The following is a 16,832-nucleotide window of genomic DNA, read 5'->3' on the forward strand; positions in this document are numbered from 1 at the left end:
AACTTTTCAGTTAGTAGCCACAAGCTTAACTGTTGGTGCCACCCAGAAACTCCATATATTGAGTTCTTTGATGATTTTTTTTTTCCTGAATAAGGTTAATTTCAAATTCTATAATTATTTCTTTTAAGGTAATGGAATGGAGGAACTTTCTTAATATTTGAATGGTGTCCAATTTATTGCACACTCCATCAGGGCTTCCATGCCTATTACATAGTATGTGCTTTAAAAAAGTTGAATTCCTAATCTCTCTCTCTCTCTTTACTTTTATTGTGCTTTAGGTGAGAATTCCTATTCTCTTTAAAAAGTATCTTTCCAAATACTTGGTAGTAAAACTAGATACTGGCAATATTATGCACATAGAGGATTTCTTTTAGCTCTTGGATGTCATACATTTTTCTTTGTCATATTTCCGTTAATGCTTGAAAGCTTTTGCGATAACACACATTGCTGAAGCACGTTTTTCTGCTTAGAAAATCTTAGTTCTTTTTCTATTCTACTGTTAGTTAGCTATTGATTTTCCATTTTGTCTCAGGACCCAAGATGCATTGAATCAAATGTGCTATCTCACACCCCCATCCTTACTGTATTTCCTCCTGTTTTAGAGGGCCCATTTATAAATATATTTTTGAATAATATCCTCACCTTCTAAGGTATGACCACCCTGTCCAGTGTTACTCCCTCATCCCACCGTTCTCCAAACCAGCTCCTGCAGCCAGGGACTCATCACGTCCCTGCTCCATTGGCAGGGACCAATGATTGGTATCTGTAGCCAACTAGGTCCCCAACTAAATTATTTTCTTCTAAATGTAATTTCTTCAAGCATCATTACTATAGCGATTGTTTCCATATCTTCAGATACTTTGCTGAGAGGAACAGTCAGTGAACAAATTGAAGCCAAGTTCTATCACTTCAAGTCTTCCCAATATCACGTCTGAGTCTGCATCAGCATGACGCATGCTTGAACTTATATTCCTGTTTAAAGAAAAAAAAATCTATTTCACTATTATCATTCTTTTCAAGCCTGTTTCCTGGTATCTGAAGTGCCTTAGCAACAACTCACATTTTCAAGCAACAATCAAGGACATAGTTTTCAAATACTGCAGCAATCAAAGCTTTCTACTTGGTTTCTCAGCGATTTTTTCCAGGCAACCTATTTTTATTGTAAGAATATAGCAAGGAATCTAGAAATTAATGATTTGGTATCCATTCTCTAGTCCTCAAGAAACCCCTTTTGTCACAAGCACATTTCTAAGACTCTGCCATAGTCTAAAGGAGCAGCTGTGTGTTGCTAATGGGTTACACTCCATCAGCTGTCATTTTAAAGTTTCCCAAAGAAGGCAAAACATTTTGGAGAATTAGTTCAGACCATGTCCTGATAGGAAAACAACCAAGATCAAAAAATGTCTTATTGAGATATAACATATAAATAGTAAAGAGCACAAATCTTGTGTACAACTTGATGAATTTATACACGCACACACACAAACACCCACCCCATGCAGATTCCAGCTAGATCAAGATTTAGATTATTTCCAAAACCTCAGAAGACTTCCTTGCCTCCCTCATGCCTCTTCCCAGTTAATACCACAACCACAACTCTGACTTCTATCACCGTAAGTTGTTTTGCCTGTTCTTCAGTTTCATCATGAATGGAACCACACAGTATATGCCCTTTTGTGCCTGGCCTCCTTCCTCACCTTAGGTCAGTGAAATTCATTTGTATTTGTGCATGTAGTATGACTCATTCTTTTTTATTGCTGTGTCTTATTCCATTGTATGCATATGTCATGGTTTATTTATGCATTCTAGTACTGATGGACATTGGGTTATTTGGAATGTTGTGAACAAAACTGTTTAGCCAGAGATTTTTGCGTGTCAGAGAAACTTGGTCACACATAAGTTCTGGTATTTGATGACCCTCTATGCAATGATAGGGGAGAAAGATGTGGCAGTTTACTTCCGTAAAGATTAAAGATTACAGCCTTTGAAACCCTATGATACAGTTCTACTCTGTCCTATAGGATTACTATAAGTCTGAATCGACTTGATGGCAGTGGGCTTGGGTTTTTGCTATATGATGATAAGGAGCCCTGGTGGTACAAATGGTTAAGCACCCAGCTGTTGACCTAAAGGTTGATGGTTTGAACCCACCAGTTGCTCCATGGGAGAAAGACATGGTGATCTGGTTTCGTAAAGGTTACAGTCAAGTAAATGCTATGGGGCAGTTCTACTCTGTTGCATGGGGTCACTATGAGTCCAGATTGACTCGATGGCACCCAACAACAACAACTATGTGTGTCATCTGAATACCAGATGAAAGCAGTCTTTTGTTAGCAACTTATGGCTATAAAGATGAATCAGACATATTTTATCAGTTTCCTATTGCTACTGTAAAACATTACCATAAATTTAGTGGCTTAAAATGACACATATTTATTATCTTGTAGTTCTGAACGTCAGAAGTTGAAATGGGTCTCACTGGGTTCAAATCAAAGTGTGTCAGGGCTGAGTTCCTTCTGGAGGCTCTACGAAGAATTTTTTTTTTTTTTTTTTTGCCTTTACCTTTCTGTAGAGGCTGCCCACATTCCCTGCTTGTGGCCCCTTCCATCTTCAAAGGCCAACAGTCACATCACTCCAACCTCTGCTTCCAGTGTCACATCTCCTTCTCTGACTCTGACTGTCCTGCCTCTCTCTTTTGTTTATAAGGATGCTATGATCACAGTGAGCCTGCCTGGATGATCCAAGATAATCTCTCCATCTCAAGCTCAACTGATTAGCAACCTTAAATCTACCTGCAACCATAATTCCCCTTTGCCATGTAACCTAACATATTTACATGTGGACATCGCTGGGAGGAGCCTTATTCTGCCTACCACACATATCTTCCTGACTTCAAAGATTAACAGGGGAGACAAGACAAAAACATAATCAGAGTGGTGCAGCTAAAGTGCTCTGAGAGTTCAGGGTGAGAACAATTATCCCAACTAAGAATCAAGAAGCTCTTTTCAGAGACTATATAGTCACCAGAAACCCTGGTGGCGTAGTGGTTAAGTGCTACGGCTGCTAACCAAAAGGTCAGCAGTTCGAATCTACCAGGTGCTCCTTGGAAACTCTATGGGGCAGTCACCAGTCAAGAAATTTACACAAGGTGCCTACTATGTTAAGAACCATGTGGTGTTTGTGAGCTGCATTCCACATTAAAAGGATCATAGAAAGCTTTGATCATAGTAAGCAGTTGATCCCAGGCAGGATCATACAAAGTAACTGATCAGTCCATGTCAGAGAGTGATTCACAGTGCATGGTGGCAGGATTTCCGGTGGGTCTGGTGGGGGAGAGGAAAGCTATGTTGCTGCTGCTTGACAAACAAGGATGCCATTATGTCCTAGTATGATGCATGGGTGGAATCCCAGGAAAATATGAATTATGGTATTAACATCAGACAGTAAGTGTGAGAGACTTACAGATGGCGGCCTGACTCGAATTCACTTAAACCAAGAAAAACCAAACCCAATGCTGTCAAGTCAATTCCGACTCATAGAGATGCTATAGGACAGAGTAGAACTGCCCCATAGAGTTTCCAAGGAGGCCTGGTGGATTCGAACTGTCAACGCTTTGGTTAGCAGCCATAGCACTTAACCACTATGCCACCAGAGTTTCCAGAATTAATTTACACACTCCAATTTTAGTTGCTTGTCAACCTTTGCATTTGTACTGCATGTCCAAGAAGTGACCTCACCACCATTTTCATGAAAATGATTGTCAATACAAAGCAGAACTGTAATCTTCTGATGTGGCCTTTTTGTATGACATCTTTTCACCCTCCATACCACTAAAAAGTACTTGTGTTCCCACAAGTGGTGGGTTGGGAAACACTACTCCCCAGGTACAGCGGTGTTGCATTCTGTACCTCTAATACACAGCAACATGGAGCAACTCTGCTAAGCATCCGAGACATTCAGCAGTGGCCACTATCATCCAGTGTGATTTGGTTTTGTCCCTCATATTTGTTATTGAATAAATTAACCTGTTGGAGGCATAATATGCACTCAATAAATGTTTAATAAATGCAGGAAATGGGAATAAACAAATGACTTCAGGTGCCTAGAATTCCTAATCCAGGCCTATGTTGTGGTTCTGAGGGGCACATCTACCTGATCACATGCTTTTCCTTACACCAATGACCTCACTGCCGACACACATCCTTGTTTAGCCAATCGTACAGGACTGCTTCTCAGTCTACATAAACTCTAGAAAAGCACACTGAACGGTTGTTAAAAAAAAAAATATTTAAAGGCTGTCTTTAAAAACCAGAAATATTTTCTGTAAGATTTGGTGTTCTGGTTAAAGGAAAATATTGTTGGACTTATGCAAAACCTTGCTTGTCTTTTATGTCCAAGGTCATATCTAAGCCACCAGGAGCAGTTGGCCTGAATCCTAGATCCCAGGAGCTCCTTTCCTTCCCCTTCTGGTGATATCCGGAAATAATAACAACCTCTTTCATTTGTGTGACTCAAGGTCCGCGGGGCCCAAAGTATTTCACTGTGTGTTTACCCTGAGCAAAGATGCCACCCAGACCCATGATCCCCTAATAAGTGCAATGTGTTCAAGGATGTGTGAAGTTTTAAGAAAGAAGGTGCCCTGTCTTTCTTTACTAAACATTGGACAATATTCTGTTGTGATCCATAAAGTTTTCCATACCAATGATTATGAAGATGGCACAGGAGCAGGCCATGTTTTGTTCTATTATACATAAGGTCACCATGAGTCAGAACCGACTCCGTGGCAACCGACAACAATACTCTTTCTTTAGGCCTTGCATAAACTTTTCTTATTCCTTTTTTCTTTCACCCTTTTGTTCTTTCATTCTTTCCCTTATTTAATAATTCAACAAATGTTGAGCAGCTACAATGTGCAAGGGGCTGATTAGGAGTTGAGGATTCAGCTAAGAACAAGACTAAGAAGGTCTTTGCCTTCATGGAGCTTACATTCTAGTGAGAGGGTGAGATAATGAACAAGTAAGCAAATTAAGTAATGAAATAGCCTCATTTTATAAGTACCAGGAAAGCAGTAGAGAACATGTTATTTCTTATTCATTGAAATACGTGTGCCTGGGCAAGTGTCTGAGGTATGTGAATAACACTGAGCTAGTTTTCTGGGGGGCAGCTCCTAAAGGAGAAGGTTTGGGTCAGTCTTCCTAGTAGAGAAAAGAAAACTTAAAATGTCAGGGTGATTTTTCTTGTGAGGACCTCACACAGACCTAAGATGCTTTTGAGTTCTGTAAGATCCGTAGGGGTGGGGACATACACCTTGTTTATCACAGGATCTCCAGTGTGTAGCCTTGTGAATTTTTTTGTCTTCTATCTCCTGAAGTCATTTGTTTATTGGCTTCCTGGTGTGTAGAAGATGCTCCAAAAGTTATAATTCATGGAAAAGCCAACTGATCCTGAAAAACATACATTATAGGACCAGCTCTTCCTCTTGTCCTAAGTAGAAGAAAATCCAGCAGTATCTCGAGTGGTGAATAGTGATACGCAGACACCTTCCCATGCATGGCTGATTTAGATGGCTCCGGGCAGGACCTCCTTGGAAGGCATTTAGTGAGGAATGGCAATGGGATAAGGATACAAGGAGAACTTTCTTCATGGCCTCTTACAGGAGGTCAAACCACAGGGAGACACCACTTGCAAGTATCAAGACATTGGTGCTGGCTGGTTGGATGTTTGAAAAATGATCCTCTCTTGGGACTAAGACAGGGAACAGAGGGCTCCCAAATCTACAAACAAAGTAACAAGAAATGGGCCAGGGCGGAGAAACAAAGCCATTCCCCAGAACAATGGGGCAGAGTATCAGAAAATAGGCCGCAAACACCTTTAAAGTTGTCTTTCAAAAGCAGCTAGAGAAAACCAGCCGCAGGGACATGTGCAGAACATCCACCTGTGACTGCTGTGTGACTTTCCACCAGAGGCAGTGAGGGGCTACAGCAGCAGCTGGGAGACTGCACAGGCGTAACACCCCATAATAAGTCCTGCTATGAATCCCAGAGGCCTCGGGGACGGGAACCATCTTAAAAAGCTGCTGCTCGAGCACTGTAGTTAACCTATCCCTGCCCCAAACGGGCTACTTCCCGGAAAACCCCGCCTATACCTGTGAATAAACATGAATCTTTTCCCACCCAAGAACTTTTAAAAACTCAGGCGGGTCTTTTGTTCTACGAGACAGGGGTAAACATTGCTTTAGGCCCTCCTTGTCTCCACTTGCAAGCCTCTTCAATAAAGCTTTGCTGGTGTGGAAAATTCTGCATGCCTTACCTGTTACATTCTTGACCAGTGAGAGGCAAGAACCTTATTCCGGTTACAGGACCAGACTGATATTTACCAGAAGAAAATCAATACTTTCTGTCCACTCTAGGAAGGGTTCATTGGGAAAACACAATACCACATTATAATATTTACCCTATCGTAATTTACTTAATTGTGCACACATCAGTCTCTTATTCCACTAGACCATAAGCTTCTCTGGTGGCAGTTCCAAAGTATCTGGTGGGAAGTAGGGGCTAAAGCTTGTTGCAAAGCTGCATTTTAGTAGTAAGCATATGTCTTGAGATTATAGGTTTTAGGTTAATAAAAATAGCATATTTTTAAAACACTTTTCATAGATTTCCCACTTTTCATTTTCAATTATGATCATCATGTTTGCTGGGTGACTTTTAGGTAGCTGCCAAAGATTACAGTCAGGCCAAGCACCACTTGCCGCAGGACCCCCCACCCCTACCCTTGGAGCCTCTGTCTTGTTGATTTTTTTAATCTCTAATGTTTGTAACAGTGGTTTTGTAAGTGATTGTTGCACTGAGTATAAACGCAAAGAAATAAAGAAGTAATAAAACAAAGAAAGCCTAGAATACAAGTGCTAGTCCTATCTCCCAATACCTGTATTTTGGTTGTTTTCCATCATCGATTATTTTTAGCATTTCCAATGTCATGTACAGCAGGCAGCAACAGGAGAATCATGCCTAATTTTAAAATTCACCTCAAGGTCATTCTAAACAGATATTGACTTAGAATGTTGTGGTTGTTGTTAGATGCCGTCAGGTTGATTTCCACTCATAGTGGCCCATATGACAGAGTAAATCTGTCCCCATGAGATACGCTAGGCTGTAATTTTAAGGAAGCAGGTCGCCAGGTCTTTCATGGAGCAGCTGGGTGGGATCAAACAGCCAAGCTTTAGTTAGTAGCCCAGCATTTGACCATTGCGCCAACAGGGCTCCTTATTGTCTTAGACTAATTTGTTTAAATGCATGAACTACAAAGATCTTCTACAAGCCGGGTGTGGGCCATGTGTTTTTAACTGCTGCCCTAGTTCTTTCTTGCTCAACCAAAAACCTTTGACCCCAATAGCCCCCAAACCTTCTGTCAGGCCAGATGCAAGGCTCCAAGATTGAAGAGCCCCCAGAGATTAATAAACTGCCAGTTCAACAGGACTGCCTGTGTAAGCCCCATAAGCTTTTCCTCTGTAGGATAAGGCATTAGGAAAGAGATCTGGGCTAAAACGATTATCCCTGGGCCACTGCCAACAGAGAATATCATATTCCCAGCTTAATAAAAAAAAGAAAATGTAAATTGAATTCAAATGAAATATAATTCTATTTCCTTTTCATCCAAGCGATTTCAGGGGACAAAAACTAGGAACTCTGCTCAGAGCAAATTAAATAAGTCCTTCGATACATCACAGTGGCTCTTAGGGCAGTGATGAGAGGGGGCTCTCAGAGGGGAGGTAAGGGCACTGCTCTTAAGTCATGTATCAGAACGTATGGGAAGAGAGAAAAGTGTGGGTGATTTAAAGCTCTACACTAAATCAGTTGATGAGGAGACAATTCCAACTCATGGCACCCCCATGTGCATCAGAGTAGAACTGTACTCCATAGGGTTTTCAATGGCTGTGATCTCTAGGAAGTAATCATGGGCCTTTTTTTCAAGACACCTCTGGGTGAGTTTGAACCCTCAACCTTTTGGTTAGTAGCCCAGTGCTTAACTGTTTGCACCATGCTTCTGTCCCTAAAATTCTGATATTCTTCCAGGGGAGTATTCATCTCTTGCAGTCACTGCTAGAAACAATGAGGAGTCACAGGACCAGGGAGTGACATGATCAAGGTAGTGTTTAGGAAGCTGAATTTGTCAGATCTCAATAAATATTTGTTGAATAAATGAGTGGTTTAGATTAAGACCAAGACAGAGACATGAATCTGGCTACTTTTGAATATGGATTTCAATTAAGTCCCATGAAAAAGGGGTGGGAAATTGATACCCGATCAATACCACAATTATAGCTTTCTAATTTGTTTATGCTTAAGTTAATGTCCTTTTTTTTTTAAGTTAATGTAACAGAAGCACTGAATAAATTTGACTTGTGGGATGTGATAAAAAATCACTTTTTTTGTTGTTGTTGTTCTTACCAATCCTATGAAAGGAGCCCTGGGGGTACAATGGTTAAGTGCTGGGCTGCTAACCGAAAGATTGGTGGTTAGAACTCACCAGCTACTCCATGGGAGAAAAGACCTAGAAAACCCTATTGGCCAGTTATACTCTGTCTCATGGGGTGGCTATGAGTTAGAATCAACTTGATGGCACCCAACAACACTGATCCTATAAAGGTAACCTTTCCCTGCCCTGGATGAAAATGTTTTACCCATAGGTAATACACGGTTAGTCCTGTTGTCATTTTAAGTCACAAATAGCCTGCTTCACACACTGGAATATGCAGTCCCTGGATATAATAAAGACTCTGAACTTTACTTAATGTCAAATCTCCACCCCTTCTGAGGCCATGCCACTTGTAGGCTGGCAACCTACCATGAAACAGGGAGCCTCCATTCCCTCTTTTCCTGTTCCTCCTTCCCCACTGGGCTCACCCTTAGGCTTGGAACACACAGGCAGAAAGAGGAAACGGGAGTAGGGAAATTTCTTATTCAACTGGAACCACTGTAACTTGGCTTTGTGCTTTCTGAGATTGGCTGATGTTTACAGCTGATATTTTCTCAAGGGCACTTTTGGGGGTTCCCCTGCTGGGATTCTCTGGAGATGTGGTGATGCCTCCTCTTCAGCTGGACCCTCTCAGTCATTCTCCCTTCTCTGAGGATCTGTCCACACACACTGTTGGAGTCAAATTGCCCTTCTAGGTCGTCCTCTTGGGTAGATCCTGAAACAGTCTCCAAATGACCAGTCTTCTATTCTGCGGGGCCCATGCTGGGAAATACCACTTGTCCTGCCACTGCAGGGGGTGGTGGTGCTGTGATTTCCCAGATGCAGCAGCTACTTGCCTTGGCTCCAGGGCCACCAACACTGCTTACCCTTCAAATTTGCCTGGGCAGAAGGCAGCCCTCTCAGCCCTCTGTGTCTCCAAACTCCGGGTGACACATGTCAGGCTCTCAAATTAGCCATGTTGAGGCCCCAAACCAGGCTTGAGGGGGAAATTCAGGTTCTTCCTCAGCTGTCATTCACTTATGGGGGACAGGACTTGAGGTTCACAGCACAGCTTTCTCCAAAGACATTCTTCTCACCAGAATCTTTCCTCTTGCTTCCCACCTTCTAACAACCTTTTATGCTTTTGAGGCAAGAAAGAAGTCCCTGAACAAATGGCCTGAATTTTTTAAACGATTCTCAGATTTTTTTTTTTGTAGATTCTGCTTATGATGTTCTGTCTCATATTCACTTTGGTACCTGAGAGATACAGAATCAGTGCCTCAGGAGAAACTGAGGTCAGATGTGTTCTATTTTGACATCAAGTTACATTCACTTAAACTCTATGCATAGCACTCTATAAAGTTGCTTCAACCCTTCTCACTTAATATTCTCGTTCTTTTAAAGCCTGCGGTTAAAAGAACTTCCAAGGTACCGAGGCAAATTCATAACTGGCATTTGCAATCTTTATTAATTATAACTGCTGCGAGACCAGCAAGGGGTGTCGTGGGTTGTATGAACCACGTCCCCTCCCCGCCCCCAATAAACCAAACCCATTGCCATCGAGTCGATTCCGACTCATAGCAATCCTATAAGACAGGGTAGAATTGCTCCATAGAGTTTCCAAGGAGCGCATAGTGAATTTGAACTGCCAACTTTTTGGTTAACAGTTGTAGCTCTTAACCACTACGCCACCAGGGTTTCCCTGGGTTGTATAGGAGCTTACAAAATCCTATGAAAAAAGGATATGAAATTGATATCCGATCAATACCACACTTATAGCTTTAGGTTATATATAGCTTTCAAATTTGCTTATGGAACACTGGTGGTGCAGCAGTTGAGAGTTCAGCTGTTAACCAAAAGGTCAGCAGTTCAAATCTGACGGCCACTCCTTGGAAACGCTATGGGGGAGTTCTACTCTGTCCTACAGGGTTGTTATGAGTCTGAATCCACTTGAAGACAATGGGTTTGGTTTTTTGGTAAAAATAATCAAAACTCAAAGAAATTGAAGAAATTGAAAACATTAGGCTTATTGTGAGCAGTTATTCTATATGCATATAGGGAGAAAAAGCAAATGGCCCAAAATGAGCTAGTTACAATGAAAATTGTAAAAAGAAGAGGAGGGAGAAGAATAGAAGATCAACCATTGGCTAGTGTTAACATGACTGATTGAACTCTGCCCTCCCCCTTTTATGGAGAGCAACTGATATCTTGTCACAGGGTGGTCTCTGGCCCTCCACCCACCTGCAGCCATGATATCTTTTGAAATTTAAATTAAGTAAGCCTGGCTTTGAACAGGAAATAAAACACTGGCAATTTTAAGTAAAAAAACAAAAAAACATTGACCGGATTTGGTCAGAAATTTTTAGTTAACATTTGGCTTCTGGAAATCAAAGTAAGATGTCTGTTACTAATTTTTCTCCTTGACAAGGGGCTAGTTTTAAGAAAAAGAATGAGTATTTAGGAATATAAAGTGAGGTAAAAAGGCATGTGTTTCTTCAGAAAGAGAAAAAAAAAAAAAAACCTCACAACAAATTACAAATTTAAAAATGCTGACAAACACCTCGAACATCAAAAACCCAGAAAAATGACATATTTGTATTAAAAAATTACCTTACATACCTCTATATTTCCTTTTGAATCTTGATATGATCAATACTTCTGAAAAAATATACAAAATTATCTGAAATTAAGGTGTACACAGGAGTAATTAAAATGCGTTTTAAACTATTCCTACATTGCATTAAGCTACTTAATTTATAATATCAAATTACTTTCATACTGTTGTTGTTGTTGTTAGATGCCATCAAGTTGGTTCCTACTCATAGGGACCCTGTGTACAATAGAACGAAACACTGCCTGGTCCTGCACCAACCTCACAACCATCACTATGTTTAGCCCATTGTTGTAGCCACTGTGTCAATCCGTCTCCTTGAAGGTCTTCCTCTTTTTTGCTGACCCTCTACTTCACCAAGCATGATGTCCTTCCCCAGGGACCAGTCCCCCCTGATAACATGTCCAAAGTACGTGTGACAAAGTCTCACCATTCTTGCTTCTAAGGAGCATTCTGGCTGTACTTCCTCCAAGACATATTTGTTAGTTCTTCTGGCAGTCCATGGTATATTCAATATTCTTTGCCAACACCATAATTCAAAGGCATCAATTCTTCCACCTTCCTTATTCATTGCCCAGCGATCGCATGCATAAAAGGCGATTGAAAATACCATGGCTTGGGTCAGGCACACCTTAGTCCTCAAAGTGACTTGTTTGTTTTTTTAACATTTTAAAGAGATCTTTTGCAGCAGATTTGTCCAATGCAATGCATCATTTGATTTCTTGATGGCTGCTTCCATGGGTGTTGATTGTGGATCCAAGTAAAATGAAATGCTTGACAACTTCAATATTATCTCCATTTATCATGATGTTGCTTATTGGTCCAGTTGTGAAGTTTTTTTTTTTTTTTTTTTTTATGTTGAGGTGCAATCCATACTGAAGGCTGCAGTCTTTGATCTTCATCAGTAAGTGTTTTAAGTCCTCTTCACTTTCAGCAAGCAAGGTTGTGTCATCTGCATAACACAGGTTGTTAATGAGATTTCCTCCTATCCTGATGCCCTGTTCTTCTTCATATAGCCCAGCAGCTCAGATTATTTGCTCAGCATACAGATTGAATAAGTATGGTGAAAGGATATAGCCCTGGCCCACGCCTTTCCTGACTTTAAAGCACACAGTATCACTTGGTTCTGTTCCAACAAATGCCTCTTGGTCTGTGTATAGGTTCCTCATGAGGAGCACAATTAAGTGTTCTGGAATTCCCATTCTTTGCAATGTTATCCATGATTTGTTATGATCCACACAATCAAATACCTTCGCATAGTCAATAAAGCAGGGGTAAACATCTTTCTGATATTCTCTGCTTTCAGCTAAGATACATCTGACACCAGCAATGTTATCCCTCATTTCACGTCCTCTTTTGAATCTGGCTTGAATTTCTGGCAGTTTCCTGTCAACATACTGCTGCAACCATTAAAAAAAATTTTTTTTTTAATTTATTGTGCTTTAATTGAAAGTTTACAAATCAAGTCAGTCTCTGATACAAAAACTTATATAGACCAAAAAAAAAAAAAAAAATGTACTCCTAGCTGCTCTCCCCATAATGTGACAGCACATACCTCCTCTCCACCCTGCATTCCCCGTGTCCATTCAGCCAGCTTCTGTCCACCTCTGCCTTCTCATCTCCCCTCCAGACGGGAGCTGCCCACATAGTGTCATGCGTGTACTTGAGCCAAGAAGCTCACTCCTCACCAGCATCATTTTATGTCTTATAGTCCAGTCCAATCGCTGTCTAAAGAGCTGGCTTTGGAAATGTTTCCAGTCTTGGGCTAACAGAAGGTGTGGGGACCATGACCTCCAGGATCCCTCTATTCTCAATCAGACCATTAAGTCTGATCTTTTTATGAGAATTTGAGGTCTGCATCCCACTGTTCTGCTCTATCAGGGATTCTCTGTTGTGTTCCCTGTCAGGGCAGTGATTGGTTGTAGCCAGGCGCCATCTAGTTCTTCTGGTCTCAGGCTGATATAGTCTCTGGTGTATGTGGCCCTTCCTGTCTCTCGGGCTCATGTTTACCTTGTGTCTTTGGTGTTCTTCATTCTCCTTTGCTCCAGGTGGGTTGAAACCAGCTGATGCACCTTAGATGGCCGCTTGCTAGCGTTTAAGACCCCAGACACCACTCATCAAAGTGGGATGCAGAGTGTTTTCTTAATACATTTTGTTATGCCATTTGACCTACATGTCCCCTGCAACCATGGTCCCCAGACCCTCATCCCCACTACTCTGGCCTTCAAAGCATTCGATTGTATTCAGGAAACTTCTTTGCTTTTTGTTTAGTCTAGTTGGCTGCAACTGTTTTTTTAATTATCTTCAGGGAAATTTTACCTGGGTGTGACATTAATGATATTGTCTGATAATTTCTGTATTTGGTTGGATCACCTTTCTTTGGAATGGGCACAAATATGGGTCTCTTCTAGTTGGTTGGCCAGGTAGCCGTCTTCCAAATTTCTTGGCATGGATGAGTGAGTGTATCCAGCATTGCGTGTGTTTGTTGAAACATCTCAGTTGGTGTTCTGTCAATTCCTGGGGCCTTGTTTTTTGCCAATGCCTTCAGTGCAGCTTGGACTTCTTCCCTCGATACCATCGGTTCTTTACCATGTGCTACCTCCTGAAATGGTTGAACGTTAACCAATTCTGTGTTTTCCTTCCATCTTCTTTTGATGCTTCCTGCAGCATTCAATATTTTGCCCATAGAATCCTTCAATACTGCAACTACATGCATTGTTTTTTTAATGAAGATGTATAGGCATTTTGTCACTGAAGTGTTTCTTTAGGTTGTTGTGGCTCTTTGATGGATGTTTTCATCCTGTTATGTCTATAACTGCTGGACTTTAGGATGTGTTGTGATCCATGTGTTGGGATGTACAAAATATTTGACTGACCAAACAGACATACTCACTGTAAAACTGGCACTGGTTTGTGTTCTGCAAACACAGGGATTTTGATAAATTCTATTTTGTGTGATGTATATCAATGAAGAAAAAAACATATTGTGAGTTTATTATTCCATACACTACTTATTGAGTACATTCCTGACTGGACAGAACTTCTGTTTTGACTATGCATCTGTGGGAAATCCCCTGCTTATAATTTTACACGCCTGAAGATTGGCAGAATTTTCACAGATTAGCTTCTGGCATCATACTTTTGAAAACTTGTTTCTTCTTTATTATCCACATACTTGCAATGTCTGGTGCAGTAGGTCACATTTATATCACCTTATGATTTCTGGCCTTGAAGCTTCCTGTTAGATACCAGGTAAATCATCAAAGTGGCTGGGAATATCACTGGAAGCCATTTGTGCACCAGACCAGCAAGCAATAATTTAACTAGATGTGGAAAGAAACCTCATAAATAGAACTCTCTCAACCCAAACTCTCTGTATTTCAACTCAAATTCCCCTTAGCTGAATCCCAACCAGCCCATGGCCTTCCTAACATTACCCTACAAAAGGGCAAACATAAAGAGGGTAAGTTGGAGAGGAAAGAGACAGAGGTCTTATCTGATTGTGGTTAACAAATCTTACAAATCCTACAAAAGCGTATGATCCCATTAACACATTGTTTGGGCTTTGAGAAGGGGTTATGCAAGTGAGGGGCCTGGGACTTCATTAACTTCACAGTAAATCTGCCCTTGCCAACCAGGAATGAGCCCTGTTTGGATGAGCCACCTCTTTACAGTACATTTACTTTTACAGGGTTGGCACACTGGGGTGCTCGTGAGCAGATGTAGGTTAGGGCATGTTATTGCCAATGTTCAGCAGTTGGCTAATCTGAAGAACCCATTGCCTTCAAGTCGATTCTGACTCATAGCAACCCTATAGAACAGAGCGGAACTGCCCCATAAGGCCTCCAAGGAGCGGCTGGTGATTTCAGATGCTGACATTTTGGTTAGCAGCCGTAGCTTGCCATAGTTTTTAGCCACTGTGCCATCAGGGCTCCAAGAGTAAGAAAAGGAGTAGAATTTTCCTAAGTCTTAACTTTTATCCCTCAAGCACAAGGCCTGAGGAAAGTTATTGACCTTATTCATATATTCATATACCACTGAAAGGTGTTTTACTTAGAAAGAAAATGAATTCATTTTAGTAAACCAGTGCCTTAGTTACCTAGTGCTGTTGTAACAGAAATACCACAAGTGGATGGCTTTAACAAACAAAAACTTATCCTCTCACAACTTAGCAGACTAGAAGTCTGAATTCAGGGTGCCAGCTCCTGGAGAAGATTTTTTCTCTCTGTGGGCTCTGGGGGAAGGTCCTTGTCATTGATCTTCTCCTGGTCTAGGAGCTTCTGTGTGCAGGGACCCTGGGTCCAAAGGATGTGCTTTGCTCTTCACTCTTCTTGCTTGGTGGTAATGAGGTCCCTCTCCTCACTGCTTGCTTCTCTCTTTCATATCTCAAAAGAGATTGACTCAAGATACACCCTAATCCTATAGATCCTGCCTCATTAACATAACTGCCTCTAATGCTGCCTCATTAACATCATGGAGGTTTGGATTTACAACACATAAGAAAATTACATCAGATCTCAAAATGGAGGATAACCACACAATACTGGGAATCATGGCCCAGCCAAGTTTACACATATTTTAGGGGGACACAATTCTATCTATAACAGCCAGCAAGGAGGAGGCTTGTGGAAGGACCATGAAAGGATATGTTGTGCTTAAACATTGGGAGAATTAAAGAGAGCTTGGTAAGATGCTTTAATTATTAGTTTAGGGATTCTCCTTTGTACAGTTATATTCTGTAAGTGGACAATCACAATTAGGAATGATGTCAGCTGCAAGCAACAGAATTCTCAAGTAATGGTGGTTTAAATAATTAAGATACTTATTACTTCCTAGAACAAAAAGTCTGAAAGTAGGTGATTCAATAATTCTGCTGTCTTAGGACACTGGGTCATCATTTCCATGATTTTATAGTCAAAAGATGGTTGCCACAGCTTCAAACATCATTCGTCCAAAGGCAGGAAACAGGGGCACAGCTAGATAGTGTATATGCCTCTCTCCTTTTAACAGGAAGGAGAAATCTTTTCTAAAAATTCCTTACCCATCTTCCTCGTTAGGTCTCATTAGCCACATCTGGTCACATGGACACCCATAGCTGCAAAGGGGATTGGGAAAGTGGATGTCTAGCAAAGGAGCATGGTAGTTCCATGATTGGCTTAGATTAGTCATGTTTCCTCCTTCAGGGCTGGGCGTACAGCTGTTCTGAACAAATATGATTCTTTTAGCAAAGAGGAAAAGGGGACTGGCTATTGCAAGGCAAATAGTAGTGCAGGCAACTGGAATTTTTGGGTGTGTATCAAATATTAAACTAACATAAATTGAAAACATATATGAGTACTTACATACAGTTTATTTAGCAAATAGTCTGTGCTAGGAATTGGTTGTTGTTGGGTGCCATCAAGTTGGTTCCAACCCACAGTGACCAGCTAGGGTTTTCTTGGCTATAATCTTTATGGAAGCCGATTGTCACATCTTTGCCACTAGGTGGCAAGCACTGCGCTAAATCTGACATATACCTAAAACCAATCTGACACATGGGCTACTTCATTTAATTCCCGTAACAAACTTATAAAGAAATAAGAATTTATAACCTTTTGTACGGTTATGTAGCTAATCAGTTATGGACCTGAGATTTCAACCCAGTCTGATTTTAGTCTTTATTCTCTGTATTTATATGATTTGTCTGTCTATCGGCATTCCACATACAGACAGGCTGTGCCTCAAACTTCCAGCTAGCTTAAGGCTGCTAAGAATGAGGCATGTA

General features: G+C 41.1%; 1 protein-coding gene across 1 annotated transcript in view; it reads right to left on the reverse strand.

The window, feature by feature from the left end:
• Nucleotides 1-593: 593 nt before the first annotated feature.
• Nucleotides 594-16,832, reverse strand: part of LRRC8C (leucine rich repeat containing 8 VRAC subunit C) — a 189,307-nt gene continuing 173,068 nt past the window's right edge. The window contains exon 2 of the transcript XR_007516714.1: nucleotides 594-972. The gene's annotated coding sequence lies outside the window, so the exon portion shown is untranslated. The remainder of the gene's footprint in view (nucleotides 973-16,832) is intronic.

This window comes from Elephas maximus, chromosome 3 (genome assembly GCF_024166365.1).
Source record: "Elephas maximus indicus isolate mEleMax1 chromosome 3, mEleMax1 primary haplotype, whole genome shotgun sequence".
In the NCBI taxonomy this organism is placed as follows: Eukaryota; Metazoa; Chordata; class Mammalia; order Proboscidea; family Elephantidae; genus Elephas; species Elephas maximus.